Source organism: Crotalus tigris, unplaced genomic scaffold, assembly GCF_016545835.1.
Source record: "Crotalus tigris isolate CLP2741 ecotype Arizona unplaced genomic scaffold, ASM1654583v1 scf7180000024387.2241675, whole genome shotgun sequence".
Lineage (NCBI taxonomy): Eukaryota > Metazoa > Chordata > Lepidosauria > Squamata > Viperidae > Crotalus > Crotalus tigris.
This window is the reverse complement of record NW_024100557.1, coordinates 647,938-667,263: the sequence shown is the minus strand read 5'-3', so window position 1 is coordinate 667,263 and position 19,326 is coordinate 647,938. Positions and strand designations below refer to the sequence as shown.

Genomic DNA, 19,326 nt, shown 5'->3' with positions numbered 1-19,326 from the left:
TTGGTTCTCGAGAGCCTGATAAAACAGTTAAGAAGGCATTCTTTAATGCAGGCTTATTATGGAAATCATTCAATCAAATCAATTTGCTCTCTGTTGTAGTTTGCATTTTGAGAAGAAAAGGTCTTCATGAGGAAATTTCTCCCAACTGTCAATACAAATTGCAACATGTAACAATGGCCAACTTCAAACATTATGCCCAACCCTAATTTAAGATGACACGAACAAGCCACAAATGCTCTTGTTTATTAGGTGTTTTCACATTTCTGCTTCTGTTTCAAATAGGCTTCTTTCAAACAAACCACAATGAACTTTAACACAGTTTGTCAGTTTGAATAAAGAAACAAATAATGACTGTGTTGGAGGAGAATGAAAAGAATTAGAGAATGTAAGCCCAGAATAATTTTTGTATCTTATTGTGGCTCACTGGTGAATATTCTATTGTGAGTCCCATAAGCAAACCAGAATCAGCTGCATCAATATCTACAGCAATATCTGAATAGGGCTGCTGAAGTCTCTGCGAGATGTAATGGAAAAGGTAACAAACGTTACATTCTATATAGCTTTTTAACTGAAGTATTTTTTTCCAGAAACACTAGAGTTTTAATAGATTTAGGTCCTAATACTATCCATCCAACCAAAGGTGCTGCACATATATATTTCAAAGTTAGTCAAATCAGAAAGTTAATATTAATTCTTGGCTTTCAGTACAGGTAGTCCTTGACTTATGACCACAATTGAGCTCAAAATTTTTGTTGCCAAGCAAAATAGTTGTTAAGTAAGTTTTGCTCCATTTTATGAGCTTTCTTGTCACAGTTGTTAAGTGAATTAGACTTCCCATATTGTTGCTTATCAGAAGGTTGCAAAAGTTAATCACATGATCTCAGAACACAGCAACCTTCATAAATACATGTCAGTTTCCAAGCATCCAGATTCTGATCACATGACCATGGGGATGCTGCAACAGTCGTAAATGTGAAAAATAGTCATGTCACTTTTTCAATGCTGTTGCAACTAAAAATGGTTACTAAACGAATGGTTGTAAATCAAAGATTACCTGTATTTAATACCTGACAATAGGTAAGCATGAGGTTCAGCTCCTGGTTCAGAAAACTGAATCCCCTCTAATTAATTGCATTTTCTGTAAAGATATTCTCAGAATCAAAAAAAAAAAAAACCATAGAATTTATTTCCTGAAAATATTTGTTCGCTATATAAACTGGATTTCCTCTAAAAATATAAATTAATATGGGAATAATATTCATTTTGAGAATGTTCAACTGTCCCCAAAGGTGAATAACAGTGCCCATTCCTCATTAAGGAAAGAGTTTTTTTCTGAATTACCACTGTCATTCGATTTCAAGATAAGGGTGGATGCTTCACTGCTCTTCAGCAAGTTGTTCATTAGGTTCCCAACCCTTACACAATTTTTCTGAGCCCTTGTAATTTGCCTGCCTTGTACCACATATTCTTAATCAAAACTTCTCAAGCTACTTGTTAAGGCTTCCTCTGGATTAGAAAGCTAAACAAACAGCCCCCTCATCCCCTCCCCCAGATAATGGAACAATATTGGCTTAAATGATGAATCTGCTGCTTTATCTTCATGCTTGAAAAGGGAATTTTCCATCCATTTCACATGAGAATGAAGATGCTTTGTTTTGTTTTAAATGAACTCTGCATTTCAACAGCCTTGCTCTGTTCACTGGAAACCAGTAAATCTTACTGGTTTCCAGTGAACAGAGCAAGGCTGTTGAAATGCAGAGTTCATTTAAAACAAAACAAAGCATCTTCATTCTCATGTGAAATGGATGGAAAATTCCCTTTTCAAGCATGAAGATAAAGCAGCAGATTCATCATTTAAGCCAATATTGTTCCATATCTACAACTGAAGAAACATACACAGACACACACACACACACACACACACACACATCCCTAACACATCCCCCCACCCCACTTCAAGTTATCTGAGGCTGAAATCTTCCAGTGAAGGAATACAGAGTTGTTATCAATATTGTAGATAGGAATCTTGTCCTTTGAATTGTGAGATATCCCTGTGCTTCCTACAAGGTGCTCATAGATACAGATGAAAAAGAATTCCAGTACACAGTTCTGTGGGAACAGACTTGCAACATCCACAACAATGGAAACTGCCGTGGTTCAAAACACCACTATCATATAGTATCTACAGATCAGATAAATTTATGTTAAAAAGGTGTCAGCAAAATTTGCACTTTGAAAGGTTTTCTGAATAATTGATATTTAAAAAAAAATTTTTATTATACAAACAGAATTTTTTTAGTGGATTTCTGGTTTGTATCTCAGACCTGGCTCAGATATGTTAGAAGACATTTTGAAGAGGAAATAGAAAAAATTACCAACATTAATAGCAATAGCACTTAGACCAGAGGTGTCAAACTGCCCGCCCACAGGCCGGATGCATCATAGCAAAACCGTGCCCACCCCATTGCCAGCAATGGAAAAAAGCTGCGATAGGTCATGACACGTTACATGATGTTGCGAGTTTGACACCCCTGACTTATATGCCACTTCATAGTGCTTTGCAACCCTCTCTAAGCAGTTTAAGAGTCAGCATATACATGTGAAGGAAAAAAAATAAAAGGCCCCAGAATGGAAAATTGTAGATGAAAGCATATAATTTAAAAATAGATTATGTTGAAAAATCCATAAGACAGTTCCCAGAGGTTAAAAAAATTGCTCTTCTAGTTTGGCTTTGCAATCTGTGAAAAAGCACAAGTTTCTCTTCGTGTTTCAGGGAAAGCAAACAAATTCGAGGTGGTATGGGGACTAAAAATAGATGTAAAATGATTCAGTAAGTTTCCACCCACTCAGTATCTTTGCGTATGAACCACATGAAAGGGCTAGTTTTATTCCTAGAAATGTATAAGCAGTGCCAAAGTGAAAGAAATCTTAAAAATATAATTGCCTGTTTGTAGGATTGTCATTTTGAGGTGGTGAAGGTTAACAGCACTTTAGTTGGGGGACAAAATTTACTGTAGGAAATGTTGCCATCTACTGTAAGGAGGAATGCTAGCCAATACTTTGAAGATGGGTACTGAGTGTCTGAAAATGATTTGTGTCTTATATTCCTCAAGGTCAAATGGTTGTTCCTGAAGTATATTTAAATAAACATCTCTGCCTTATTTTTGTATCATGCTGAAAACCATTAACTCCATTTGAAAAGAATGTGCATCGTCACAGCAAATAATTGAAAGAATCCAGAAGCTCATTGCATGAAGATAAAATGAAGGTTAAAAAAAAGGTTTTGTACTTTTATGTGAGACTGCAGTAGACTATACCTCTATACCTGGTTGCTGTTCTCATTTAATAAGCGAGCCATGGTTTCAGTAGGTCATATTAGCAGTTTCAACTCACACGTATCTTAAACACACAAGGCAAAACACCTGAAAATGTAACCTGGTTCTCAATATAATGTCTCTGTCTGAGATTCCAAATTAGAAAGTGGTTTGATTTTGAAATATATGCACACCCCTGCCCCCTGAGATAGTACACAATATCACAAGCACTTAGACACAAGTACAGTGCTTTACAGCCCTCTCTAAGCAGTTTTACAGAGTCAACATACTGCTCCCACATTTTACAACCTTGGAAGAATGGAAGGCTGAGCCAGCCTTGACCAGGTAAGTATTTACAAACCATCCATTCTTTCCCATGTTGGCTTGTCAATGATTTTGGGTATTAAACTACACATCAAAATTCTGTTTTATAATTGTTCCATTATATAAATAGATTTCAGGAGGGATGGTTTATCCCAAGAATCATGACCTTTAGCCCATTTCAAGATGTTGTTAAAGGAGTCCATAAGAAAGAGCTATTTTGGTTCCTGCAGTGTTTAACTTGCCTCACTGTCTTTTCTACAAGTCGGAAAATACCAAAGACTCTGCTAGTTCACACACACTGAATTCACCTACCCTCATGAAACTGGTAACTTGTGTGATAAGTATATGCATTCTTCCTATTTTTTTTAATTATAGGGAAATGTACAGCATATACAACTAGGCTATTCTTTATGTCAGTGATAAATCTTGCATGCAAGCCATGCATCAAAATGATAAATAGTCAACAAATACAGTAAAAAAAAATTACAGTTTTCAAAGGTTGAACAAATAGAAGATTGCCAAGGATTCTCATTTTTGGAATGTTATTTGGATTAAGTTTGGCTCTGGCCATTTCTCACAATGGCTGGGAACATAGTGCTGACAGAAATAAAAAAAACAAACTGAGAAAATGTGGCAGTTCCATTTTTAACTTTTTTCAGTTCTGCTGTGCTATGCACTTAGTGCTTGGTAGCAGCTGTTGGGAATCTGTCAGCCAGATTTAGGTTTAGCTGAGTCACTGATATAATGCTAGTGCTTTTCTTCTTTATCTCAAAGCATTTTTAGCTCAACCTCAAAAGCACAATTCTCAATTTTAAGAATGCTCACAGTAAAGTTCAGGAAATAAAATTATTAGTTAGGACAGAATCCAGGGCAATAATTTTAAAAAGTATTTGAACTTACATTTTTTTTGACATCTTAACAGGTCAATTACATTTCAAATGTGTCCATGGAAAAGTTTTTTTTTTTTTTTAAAAACAACCCAGTTAAAAAAGAGAACAGTTAAAAAAAAACCCTGAATGTGACCTCTAAATATCTGTAGTTCAAAAATTCTTGGTGACATTCCTTTTTAAGACACATTGTTAGTAGTGCTGCTGCTATCCAAGCAATAGCTACCTTGAGAGTAGCAGCAGAGAAGTAAGCTGTGGAGCAGTGGTGCTTGTATGTTGTTCCTCCATGTTGGAGTACCATGAGGCAAGGAGCAGGAAAGAGGAGACAAATTGTTTTTGTGTCCAACCACACTTAGCCAATAAAGAAATTCTATTCTATTCTATTCTATTCTATTCTATTCTATTCTATTCTATTCTATTCTATTCTATTCTATTCTATTCTATTCCATTCCATTCTAGGTCCATACATGGCTGACTAGTGGTTTTCACTCTTTGCTTGGCAATAATATTGATCATTATATTGTGTCAGTCTAATCTGCCCATATACAAGATTACTGATAGTAGCTTTTAAATTAATTATCTGAATTTAAATTTGCTAGTTTGTTTAGGGTCAGATGTGGTTTATAGTTTTTTTTTAAGAAAAAACAAATTGGTTGGGGTCTTTGAGTTTTTCTTTCATTTTTGAAGCAAACATGTTCCATGTGCTTCTGGCAGCATGGAAATATTTTTACTGTATAACATCTTTTAGAATGACATTGTACTACACTATGATGCTATAGAGCAAGACATAGCAATATTTCTGTAATCAACAGTAAAAACCTCTTCCCCAAAGTTTAGACAGGAAAAAGGGATGGAAAAACCTAAATATGACCTGTCAATAAATCTAACTTCATTCTTACTAGCCTTTCTCCTACTATAGAACAATTAGTAAAAAAAAATTCAATGATCTTCTAGAAGGCAGAATTATTTTATAAGCCCAAAGGCTACACTTCTATTACCCATTTCAATATAAAAAGCTCAATTGGATTTGTTTGTTACTTTTTTGTAACCATGTACTGGAGTGCACTGTAATTTACTGTTTGGAAGTTTTTACTACCAATATAGTCTGATTTAGAAAGTCCTGTAGCAGTATTGTGCAAAATAGTGCAGAATGACTCAGCAAGAACAAAGTAACGGTATTTGCATCGACAGTTCAGATTGTTCATGCAAGATAATAATCCAAATACTGCAATTTAAATTATGTTAAAATAAAACTATTTTAGACTTTAAAATATAATAGTTGGGTTGTGCATGATTTACAGATAAGCTGAAAGATGGTCATTTTATCAGCATTGAAAATACCTCCCTTCAGCAGTTCTTGAAGACTGCTGACAAAGTTTCTGTTTTGTCCTGAATAGAATATACTGACCTTAACTTCATCATTTTATTTTGATTTCCTGCTGGCTAAAATCAGGTATGACTCTAAGTCCCAATTAGTTGAAGGTTTGTTTTGTTGTTCCTTCTTTTATAATTGATCTTTCTTGCTACTGGTACCATGTTTCCCTGAAAATAAGATCCAGTCTTATATTATTTTTGCCTCCAAAAGAGGTATTAGGTCTTATTTTCAGGGGATGTATTATATTTTCGTGACACCTGCCTCACCTTGCAGTGGCGGCACCAACAGCCTCATCCAGCAGGAGCCAGCTTGGTTGCCGGCCCAATTATTCTGCTGCCGCCACGAGGCGAGGCAGATGGGGGACAGGGTGGAGCTGCCCCATGTGCTCTGCATCTGCTTACTTCGGGCCCCCCTGGCCAGGCCATTCTTTTGTATGTGACCCTCCCTTTCACTCCCCTCCTGAGCTGGACTGCCATGTTATGGAGGCAGCAGGGGAAGCTTGCACCGCCCAGTCACAGCGCAAGCCACGGGAGAGTTGGTGGAGGAGGCGACAGGTGATCTGTAGGGCGAAGCGCGAAGAAATCCCCTCCAGCAGTGCAAGCAGCAGCGGAGCCTTTCGCCTCTGAAACGGCGGAGGGGAACCAGGCCTACCCTGCCCATCCTCCATAGTATGGCAGTCCATCTCGTGAAGGGGAGTGAAAGGGAAGGTCGCAGCATGAAGGAATGGCCTGACTGGGGGGCGCATGGGGCAGCTCCACTCCCACCTACCTTGCCTCATTGTGGCAGCAGGGGCGTGATACATGCTCTCTTGCCTATTGTGGCAGGGGGGTGGGATGGAGTGGGCAGGGTCCTAACTAGAGCTTATTTTGGGGATAGGGCTTATATTAGGCCCACCTCCAAAAACCAGGGTAGGTATTGTTTTTGGAATAGGTCTTATTTTCAGGGGAAAATGGTAGTTATGTCACCTTTCTAGATGCAAGTATATGAACTAGAAAACGTACTCCTTGTTCTTGTTTGCCCCTTTCCAAATACATTACTAAAAATAATGCACCTTTTATGAGGCAGAATGTATGCATGAAAACAACACCTCACTTTTCACATTCAGCCTTAATCAAAACATTTGTCACTTAATCATTCAATACTGATAATAATAATAATCATAGTTCTTGGTTATCCTTAGATATTAGGGTCTCTTTTTAATGATTGTGACTCTGTGGTCTAAAATGGCATAGGATCTGGCCTAACAAGGTCAGAGAAAGATGTCAGAGAAAAAACAATGGGATCAGAATTGTTTCTCTTGATATCAGAAACTGCAGTATTGAGGTTGAAAATGAGTTGTGATGAGAGGGACTGAAGAGTTGCCATCATATACTGTACCAATACAGAAAATAGATTACTTCTTCCCAGATTTAAATTGCTTTATTTTCATTGAATACACCTAGGAAATAATTCATAAAACAACAAATAATAAGAAGAGAAAGAAAACTTTCTATATTTGTTTGTCTTGCTGACATCAACTTGGCATAAATCTGACTTTCTAGAAATTTCCAGTCTTGGAGCACTACGAGGACAAGATTTCATTGTTCTATCCTCCATTATAAGGTCACACCTATTTGCCTTTAGTTTAATGGCACATATTGTAACTTCACTAAAATGATGGTTAAAATCAGAGGTGAGAAGGATGGATTTAAAGTTGGGTCAAAGCTCACATACTTCATGAATTCACTAGATGGTATTTTACAATCTTAATCTCCTGGCCTTGGTATGTTATCAATAATATGGGACAATATACTGGTTTTTGTTTCAGGATTCTGCAGAACTACTGAGGTGTAAATTATAAGAGAACTTAATGCTTTCTTACTCAAGCAAAAATACTATATAAATAATATTTCAAGTAGTCCATTTTATGTATTTGTTGTTGATTTTATGCTGCAACCTATTCTAAAGTCTAATGGAAAACATCATTACAATTATAACTTGGAACTGTGATTTAATTTCCTGTTGAAAATTACAACAAAACAAATCAAGGACAAAAATGAACAAAAATCTACAGTCTTCTACAGTCTGAATCTGATAGTACATAATAAAATAGTAGTCCAATATCATCATGATCTGTATTTATGGTTAGCATCTGTGAAATGAGCAGAGCTAGGAAAGAATAGGCTATTGGTTAACACAGAAGTGATTTAAACCAAATTTCCCCGGAGACAGCCTTTCTTTCACAGAGATGGCAAAAAAGGCTTACAGTACTCAGTGAGATCATGGAGTTTTTTAAAAAATAAACAAGCTAGCAAACTCTGCTACAGATGTTTATAAAATTCTCAGAATATCTCCATTCTATGATTACACAGAGTCAATGTTTTTTTCCCCAGTTCATTTTACAAATAACAAATTATTTTAAAAATATTCCATTGTGGAACCTTATTAGCAAGGACCACATATATTTCATATAATCTCTGCACACACACACACACACACACACACACACACACAGAGAGAGAGAGAGAGAGAGAGAGAGAGAGAGAGAGAGAGAAATGCAGCAATAATAATGACACTATTTGACACAGCAGAGGATATCATACGTAAACAATATCCATGAAACCATTATTTCCTTATCAAATTAAGAAATTGTTGTTTACATACATCTGGAGCAGATTTAAATGTAGACTTATATGAGAATCACTCAATCTTCTTTGCGGTTAGATTTTTCATTTAGAGGTAGCTAAACTTAAACTGTATGGTCAAAAGAGAATACCCCATTCCTATTCATACCCAAATGAAATGTGGATCAGGAAAATGTCTCTGTTTTTTTTCTATTATCTAGCATGGATAGATATGGCCCAACAATGACCAAGGCAAGTTTGTTTTTTTAAGGAAAGATACAACATTTACAAGAAATGTAAACTGGGAAACAAAACAGAGGTTTTAAAATTACGCAATCTTTTTCTTAAGTCAGCTTCTTGAAATAGTTGAGATTGTATCTGTGACAGTCTCAAAAGCCATTCTGTAGTTTGTATTCTGTCTTTTTTATCCTTGATATTTCAGATAACACTGCTTAATATATTAACATACTTACAGCCCTCAGTAGGGGCAAAATAGAAGTGGGTGTAATGGAAAATACTATTTCCAAGGTAAAACGAGAAAAAGAAGAAACACATCTATATAATTTATAAGTGTAAACATGAAGAAAAGCTTAATAGCTTCTCTTTCTCTTCCTCTTACACTTAAGATATTATTTCAACCAAAGGCCTAAAGGTAATTTAAAAAGCAAAACAGAACATTTGGAGCTGAGCATGATACCTCCCTGTTTCTCAAATGCACAACAGAGGTGGAGCTCCACAAAGAATTTTGAATTAAAGGTGGGACAAATTAAAGAGAAGTTGCCTTGTACAGTAAAACCATTGCACAACCTTAATAAAAACCAAAATACTGCTGCAAGATGTAGAATTATTTATCCATGCAAATCAAATATCCAGTGTAACATTCTAATCTGAAAAACATGTCTTCCCAGTGCCCCACCCCTTTCCAAAAGCAGTCATCACTAGAACTAAAAGAACTGAAATGGCAGTCTTCACGCTCTCACCTGAGGCACATGAAGAGAATCAGAATATTTACTGTACAGACCACAGAGTAGAAATAATTCATTCTGACTTTTACACAAGTGTTTGCATTGGTCATCATCTGCACACAGATGAATACGTTTTTAGTCTGGAGTTGCTTTTTTTTCAGCAAAGGGAGCATTCAACCAAAGGAATCACTTTCCATAAGTGAATCTCTGCAATATTAAATAGATCACTGGTGTCATAGACTATGCAAATGGTCAGAAAGATTAATGAGATGTAGATACACTGAACTACATTATCAATGTATTTCTTTGACAAAAGCATTTCAAATATCGCATTCATAAACAGTACTGGAATTCTAGACTGTGTTGCACTGAAATTAATAATAGCAATTAAAGAAAATGAAAGAATAACAAAACACATATATTACTATTAGATGTAAATATTGTTTTGATAATTAAGCTCCATCTATAGAACATTGAGGGTTTAAAAAAAAGAATTTAGGTTACAATCCTATATACATGTATTTATCTGGGAGTAGATTATATCACATCTAAGCTTGCACTTTGGATAATTATACATAGGGTTTGTTCCGATTGCAAATCAAAGCAGTCATAAGTATATGTGATGGAAAGAATGTTTTAAAAACTTCAGGACACATTTAGAATTCATACATTTTAACCTGGGGTTTGTATTCATGTAAAACATGGCGGCAAAGATTTAGAAAAAAACCATTCAAAAATATACCGTATACGCCGGCGTACAAGGTGACCCGGCGTATAAGACGACCCCCGTCTTTGTCACTGAGCCGCATTCCTAGAACGTCGTCTTATACGCTGGAAACTACCAGTATTTCTGGCGTATAAGATGATTCTGCGTATAAGACAACCCCCGTCTTTGGCGCCGAGTTTAGCGCTTGCGGAAGTCGTCTTATATGCCAGCATATACGGTACTATATGTTTGCTACTCATTTTCACACAAGGTCCTCAACAGAAAAATGTGTAATCATAAGAAGGAATGAACTATGCATAATAAGGATAATAATAGGAAATAGACACCCTAAAGTGCTCTAGGACTTTGGAATTCTAACAAAAAAGCACCTGCCACATGACATCCCAATCTTAACAATTGTTGATAAGAAAGATAAGTATGTCTGAATAGTGACCTGCAAATAGAAGTAGAATGACTATGGCAAAAGAAATCAAAGACAGTACCAATAATGATAGGAGATTTGAACACAATTCCAAAACATCTGAAACATCATTTGAATACCATCAGCACTGACAAAAAAATCATAATCATCAATTGCAAGCTTTACTTGGAACAGCTTATATCCTCCAATGATACCTTTAATCCTACCAGATAACATCTGCCTATCCCATGTTCTTGGAAAGCAATCAATGGATGGACAAAAATGCCAAATTCAGTCTAAACATCTGGCTGACTGTGTGACAACCTTAATAATAACAACTGTAGCAAATTAGAGTTTCCATTTATATAGCTGATAGTTACCATTTTGAATGATTGTTGGTTTGAGGGAAGAAGGAACTACCTAATATAGGCATTTCATATTTCAAGCTTTACTGCAGGAATCTTGATGATATATAAGCAGCAAATGTGCATTCTATTTCAGGGGTCTTCAAACTTGACTCTTTTATGACTTGTGGACTACAACTCCCAGAATTCCTCAGCCAGGCATGCTGGCTGAGGAATTCTGGGAGTTGAAGTCCACAAGTCATAAAAGGGCCAAGTATGAATACCCTGCTGTATTTGAACTGATTCTGAATGACTTCAACCAAGAGCAGCAACTGTAGCACAATCAGTAAATGGGAAAAATGCATGTATAACTACGCTGAAAGTCTAAAGTTACTGATAATACCTCACACTGATTTGTCAAGATTCCGCTCACACTGTTGTTGGGAATGTTGGGTCAACAAGCTGGGTAGGACCCCTGGGGTCATACTATCAAAGCATCTTATCAGCATACTGTTGGTACAATCTGAACTTCAACTAAAAAGAGACTTAAGCTTCTAAAATGGAAGGGACAACATAAACAGTTCTTTCTTTTTAGATACTAGTTTCAGCTTCTTGCCCAGAGGCACACTGTCTGTGCTACCTCCATTTATAGAATATTCAACTTTCCTTCTTTCCATTCTTTCAGATGACAACTTATAGCAACTTTATAGTCTCCCTAAATTTGATTTGATTAAAATTTCCATTTGTTGCTGAACTTTACACTAGTTGGAAAATGAACAGCATTTTTTTCATGATGTAAAGAAATTATTTTCTTCTCTTTCACGAAAGCAGATGTTCAAGGCAACATGGTATTTACATTTCACCAGCATTATTACCATATTTCAACATTTCTATTGCACCTTTCATCTCCAAAGAGCTGAAAACATATGATAGGTATACAAACAGATCACATAATCCAACATTAAAAATGAGTCTGTGACAGCTGCTTAATGACATTTTAGCATTCTGCAGTGATAAACACTTTGGAATATAGTGCTGTATTCTCTTTAAAATATCATGTACAATTGCTTTTGTTTGGCTAATTCTCAACTTCTTCAGTGTAGGCCAAATATCTGAAACATACGACATACCACTGCCAAATTATTATATTTTTCAGATAGAACTGTGAACAAAATTAAAGCAAAAATTTATGATATATACATATGAACTACATTTTGATGAGATACTCTCAATCTTACATGGGAAAAGACCCGAATACGCCAAGACCTGCATACCTATACCTGTGAAAATCTACAAAAAGAAATATATATTTATATATTCAGATATATCTGAAGCACCACCTTAAGACAGGGATGCTCAATGACATATGTTACTAAAGGAAAAGTCTCACTTCAGTAAAGCCTTGGTGACGTCAACACCACCTCCATGGGCTTCAGCTGGCAACAACACAGTAGTAGTTGCTGCTATCCTCTTTGGGAATGCTTTTAAACTTCCCAGCTAAGAGTAAGATTCCTGGGATTCTCCCTTCCTAATAATAATCAGGCTTATTGGAGCTTAGTTGACAAACTCAGACATGGTCAGCCAGGTGCTGTCTTCTACTGAAATGACATTATACAATGGATTCAAGAGACCAATGCGAAAACAGTATTTTTTTTAGAGGAAATTCTCATTATGTTTTAATCTAGAGGCAATAAGATAGAGCTTTCCGAGACTTTGCAGTTCTAACTAACTGTTCTGTGGGAATACGGAAACTTTTTAATCTTCTGTGTTTTATGAAGGCATTTCAGAATGGTATGCAGAGGCAATTGAAGAAAGTTTGAGAGGAGGAACAATGGAAATCATGAATATTATATTGAATAAGCTGGAAAGCTTTCATCTCAGAGGCTCCTTTTAAAACAAGGGCCAAACAATCCTGGATTGCAATCTTATGCACATTTCTCTCTGACTAATACAGAGATATAGTAGAAACCTATATTTCAGACATATAACCTATAACAAATGTCCCTTTTCAAGGATTTTGTTTGTCTGACTATGCATACAGTATCATGACATACAAGGGATATTTTATCTGCAGTTTTAGCAGTTTGAGTGTAGATGTGGTAGCTTTTTATACAAATATTTAATTGCAAAACTATTCCATTTCCTTGCATTTGACAAATGATTAAATTGGAGAGTTGGTAATGGAGGTTAAAGTTAGCATTATTTTCCTATTTTCCCCAGATTTATTTTTAAGGAAGCATTTTTCATTTGGTTTTGACACTGTGCTAGTTCAAAAGCAGAGTTTGCATATTTAAATGAGACTTAGCTCCTTCATTCTTTGTCTCACTTAAAAGATAAAAAAACCTGTGGTTTTTTTTTTATCTTGGATAGGTAGCATAGAAGAGCTTGCATGCTTAGGAGAATGTGTTTAATGAATCACAATATGTGTGTCTTTATTTATAGTATAGACACATTTTCCATATTTCCAAGAAGAACAAGCTTTGTAGAGAATGATGCAAGTAAACAATATAAATATTTCAAATGAGCCCCTAGATGGCAGGATGGGACTATCCACAGTACACACCCATAAGTTTAAAATGGTTATCTCTGAAACCCTACAGTGCTTGTATCATGTGTTTGAAGCACAGACAATGTATTTCAAAAAGAATATTTTTGGAATAGATGAGATGATGGATTAGTCACAACTAATTAAAATATTGCATCTAGTTATTTTACTCATGGCACCATGAGAACTGTGTAGCATTTGGAATTTATTCTGGCTGCTGATAGCTTGTTTACTTTGCCACAAATTGTCCATCCATGCTCTGAACTGACTTTACACTCACTGGAAAGATTCTGGAAAAGTATTTCGTCATATCTGCTCTATCAATGAGATCATATTCTTTGTAAAACAAGCCACATTTCTGTGATTTTTAGCAATTTATGCTGTATAACCCCTATTATTGCTCTGAACAGACAGGTGTAAAGTTTAATTCCTATAGTTGCTGGATATCTATTCTCTAGGCATTGAGACCTGTTAAGCTTCATCAATAATACTGAGGTCCTGGCTTCGGTTTATGTTCTCACATCACAGTGGCAAATTCTATTCTGTAGTTTTGTGAATTCTCTGAAATAGCAAATAAAATTGTCATTTCTTTTTTAGTTTGTTACAGAAAAAATATCTGATACTAAAATCTATCCCTCCTTACGCCATTGTTCATTAAAAGGTTGATTTGTTAATATGTTATTTGTATGTATTCTTGATCGGAACACTATTTTCAGAAAATGGAAAAACCTGTAATTACAGAGGTCCTTTTTAAAAAACAAATTAATAAAAACTTTCTCTACTTACCTACAGTCTAATAATATGCTGTGTTATCAGTAAAATTTTTGTGTTTGGTCACAAAACCAAAAGCTCTTACCTTTGTCCTGCTATGCAATTCTGTGTGTAATAGCACTATTTTTTTCTAGTTAGCGGAATTCCCAGTTTCAAAGAAATCAAGTAAAGTCACAAATAATGGTCACAAGTAACCTTGAGTTAAGTCTCGATCTGGTCTGAAAAATTATCTGTGTTTTTAATAGGTCATATGGGTACATTATATCCAAACATAGCTGTTTATATATAAGCAAACAGAACTACACATATTTTCAGTAGACTTCCTATTAGTTTTAATAAATATATTTAATAAATATAAATATATACTAGAAACTACATTGTCCCAATAATGTCTTTCTACAGCTGATGTAGCTTGAAGGTCACATCGAAAGTGTATCCCAAAAAGATATTTTTAAATCAAATTCGTACTATGAATTATTATTATTCACATACAACAATGTAAAATTCACAACTGCCAGTTATTTAGTCAATATTTGCCTTCACATGCATTGAGTCCTTCCTAAAAATCTAGGTTGTCACAATGTTTCAGAATAGTACATGTAAGGATGTAAGCAGTGAGGCCTTTTATAATTGAGAGTTGGAAATTTTGTCAATTTACAGATTTTCTAAATTCATTCCAAGATTTTTGGTATGGCACCCAGATTGCTGATAATCACTAGTGCCACTATGGTTGGTTTATGCCATAAACTTCTAGTTTTGATTTTTACATCTTGACATGTGATTTTTTTTTTCAATTCTTTGTTTTCTATTCTACTATTCTCTGGTAAGTCTGTTGTGTTACGCCACAAGACTTAATCAGTTTGTATTTGGAAATTCCACAAAATTTTAACCTCCTCATTTTTTACTACTTTTTCAACCAATCTTTCATTACTGATTATTATATTATATTATATTATAATATCCAGACTTTTTTGTCTTTCTTATCGACAATTGTTAAGTCTGGGGTGTTATGTTGCAGGTGCTTCTCTGTTTGAATTCTGAAGTCCCAGAGCAGTTTAATTTTATCATTTTCTATGACTTTTTCTATTTTATGATCCCACCAGTTTTTGCTTACAGGCAAATGATGTTTTTTGCAGATCTTCCAATGCACCATTGTTGCTACTTTGTCGTCATCATCATCATCATCATCATCATTATTATTACTCTTATTATTATGGATCATCGCACAGTCAGCCAGATGTTCAGACTGGATTTGGCATTTTGTCTACCTATCGAGTCCTTACCCAGGACCTGGGATAGGCAAATGTGGATGTTTGATGGTATTACAGATATCGTCGCAGGATGGAAGCAGTTCCTAGTAAGGCCGCCTTTTGCAATTGACTAATAGCAAATTTGTCAATGCCAATGGTGTTCAAGTGGTGCTCCAGTTGTTTTGGGATTGCACCCAAGGCACCTATTACTATTGGTACTACCCTTGCTTGCTTTTGCCACAGTCTTTCTATTTCTATTTGTAGGTCTTTGTATTTTGTTATCTTCTCCAGTTCTTTCTCTTCTATTCTGCTATCTCCAGGCACTGCCACATCCACTATCCAGACTTTTTTGTCTTTCTTATCGACAATTGTTAAGTCTGGGGTGTTATGTTGCAGGTGCTTGTCTGTTTGAATTCTGAAGTCCCAGAGCAGTTTATTTTTATCATTTTCTATGACTTTCTCTATTTTATGATCCCACCAGTTTTTGCTTACAGGCAAGTGATATTTTTTGCAGATCTTCCAATGCATCATTGTTGCTACTTTGTCATGCCGCTGCTTGTAATCAGTCTGTGCAATCTTCTTGCAACAGCTTACCAAGTGGTCCACTGTTTCTTCAGCTTCTTTGCATAGGCGGCACTTACTGTCTGTTGCTGTCTTCTCAATTTTGACTTTGTATGCATTTGTCCTTAAGGCTTGGTCTTGTGCAGCCAGACTTAGTCCCTCGGTCTTTTTCTTCAATTTTCCTGCTCTTAGCCATTGCCAGGTCTTGTTATTATCTGCTTTCCCAGCTATTTTTTTAATGTATTGGCCATGTAGTGCTTTGTCTTCCCATGCCTCTATTCTGTTCTTCATTTGGTCTTTCTTGTAGGTCAGTTTGGTCTCTCCAGTAGTCAGTAAGCCTTCCTGATATACTAATTTCAGTGCATCTTCATCATTGTTCTTCAGATATTCTTCCAAAGCCATTTTTTCTTCTTCAACCATCTGATGTACTTGTAGCATTCCACGGCCACCTATTTGCCTTGGTAGATAAAGTCTGTCAATGTCACTGCGTGGATGAAGGGCATGATTCATTGTCATTATTTTTCTGGTCTTTCTATCCATTGCTTTTAGTTCTGCTTGAGTCCAGTCAACTATTCCAGCTGTGTACCTAATGACTGGAATTGCCCAGGTGTTGATTGCCTTTATGGTATTTCCTCCATTGAGTTTGGACTTTAAGATCTTCTTCACTCTCTTGATGTATTCACCTCTAATCTTTTTCTTGACTTCAGTGTGCTTGATGTTGTCAGCTTGAAGGATACCCAAGTATTTGTAGTAATCTTCCTCATCCAGACTCTTAATGTTATTTTTGTGGGGCATCTTGATTCCTTCAGTTTTCACTACTTTTCCTTGTTTGATAGTAAGTGTGGCACATTTGTCCAAGCCAAACTCCATAACAATATCTTGGCTATATATACGGACAGTGTTGAGCTGCGATTCTATTTCAGATGATGTTTTTCCATACAGTTTCAGATCGTCCATGTAAAGGAGATGGGATAGTCTGATAGATGTTTTTGATATTTGATAGCCATGTCCTGAGTTATTCAGTATTGTTGACAGAGGAAACAGTGCAATAACAAATAGTAATGGTGATAATTAATCTCCTTGAAATATTCCTCTCTTGATATTAACCTCTCCCAGTCTCTCCCCATTGATCTGCAACTGTCTTCCATTGTGCCATCGATCTTTGCACAAATTTTCTGATGTTTCTACTGACTCCTGTTATTTCTAGGCACTTGATTATCCAGTCATGTGGCAGAGAGTCAAATGCCTTTTTGTAGTCAATCCATGCCACATTCAGGTTGGTCTTCCTTTTCTTGCAGTTTTCCAAGATCATTTTGTCTATTAGGAGTTGATATTTTGTTCCTCTGCTATTGGGGTGGTTTCCTTTCTGCTCAGGTGGAAAGAGATTGTTTTCAACTAGATGCTGTTGTACTGCATCAGCTACCACACCAGTTAGTAATTTGAAAGTTGTTGGTAAGCAGGTAATTGGCCTGTAGTTGCCTGGTGTTGCCCCTTTTGCTGGATTTTTCATTATTAGGTAGGTTTTCCCAGTTGTTAGCCACTTTTCAATTTCTCCTCCTTGTAGTATATTGTTGAACTGCTTGGCAATGAGTGGGTGTATAACAGTTAGATGTTTCAACCAAAACCCATGCAGTTCATCTTCACCTGGTGCTGACCAATTTTTGATTTTCTTTGCTCTTTTTTCTACCATTTTTGTTGTTATTACTAGTTCTTTCATTTCAACTTCTGTTTTATTTGCATCCACCTCTTTTAACCAAGCCGCATCCTTGTTGTATTTCTTTGGGTTATCCCATATCTGCTTCCAGAACTGCACTGTTTCTTCCTTGTCAAGTACTGACTGATTCCTTGCAGTTTCTCCATTGATGGATTGGTAGAAACGCTTCTGATTGGATTGAAATTGGAGGTTCTGCCTATAGTTTGCAATTCGAGCTTCTTATCTACTGATTTTCCTGGCTATAGCTGTTATTTGTTGCTTTATTATTTCCAGTGCTTCCTTGATCTTCCTTGTTTCTAAGTGGTATTTCTTGATTAGGTATTCTTTGGTCTTCTTGTTCTTCAGCTTCTTTTCTTTCATCTGTTCTAGCTTGCTTGCATGTGATCTTAACTTGCTGATCTTATTTTCTAGTCTAACCTTCCATTTTTGTGGTGCACTGTTTGTTTGTTTTTCTTCTTTGTTGATTTTGCATCCCAGGTATTCAGTTATAACTGCAGCTGTGCTGTACATTAGTTGGTTTGTTTCTTGCAGTGAATTGGTGCTTATACTTGATATTGCAGTATTTGCATCTTTTAATGCTTGTGCTAGCTGTTTCTTTGGAACAAACTTCAATGCAGTCAGCCTTATTCTGTTGTTTTTGTGCTGTTCTAGATGCTCAGTTATTCTTTGTTTCAACTCTTTTATTTCTTTAGTTAGAGGGTTTTGTTCTTCCTGAGGAAGAGGTGACTGGTTTCCAAATGAGAACAATTGTATATCTCTGCTGAATTCCTTCACTGCCAACTCCCCCTGGTTTGCCTCTACATTCTGAATTACTTCTGGTAAGGCTTTGATTTCTTTGCCCTGGGTAAACCTTTGCAGTTCATCCAATTCTGTTTCTGTGAATACTTTATTTCGTATTATAAATCTGCATTGATCTGCTAGTCTCTGTTCTGTTATTTCTGATTCTGGATGTTGTTCTTTCCAGAACTGGTGCATTCATTTTAGATATCCTCTTCTTGTTGGACTTGATCTGTAGTAACAGATCATTATTTCTTTGTTTTCAATCACTGTGTAATAATAATAATAATAATAATAATAATAATAATAATAATAATTATTATTATTATTATTTCAAAGCACTTTGTCTCAGCATTCAATTTACAAGCCAGGCATAATTGTACTGTGAATGTCAGAAAGCTATTTTAAATATACGAGTTAATACTCAATCTTCTGCCGTTACAAAGTTCATCATCTGAGTTGTTTAACATTGGAAGTACCAAAGACATTGCATTATCTTACATCCTTAGAACAGAATTTGTGAAAAAAGATGTAATCTCTGTTGTTCTTTCATAATGTAGTTATTCAAATTCTTTTAAAGAAACACAAATAGAAGCAGTTAATTAGCTGGATTCTGAGATAGTAGGAATTTTGCCAAAGCTGAAATGTGCTGTCTTCTACACTAATAGAAAGAGTTGCTTCAGGGCTGCAGCAAGCTTTGTGACAGAATCATGATAAAATCACTTTGTCTTCATATACCAATAGTAACACTGCAGGGGAATAAAGATAG

At 35.8% G+C, this 19,326-nt stretch overlaps 1 protein-coding gene across 2 annotated transcripts in view; it reads right to left on the bottom strand.

Annotated features, from left to right (window-relative positions):
* NEGR1 (neuronal growth regulator 1) overlaps positions 1-19,326 on the bottom strand; it is a 523,078-nt gene that overhangs the window by 88,312 nt on the left and 415,440 nt on the right. The gene's annotated exons all lie outside the window — the stretch shown is intronic.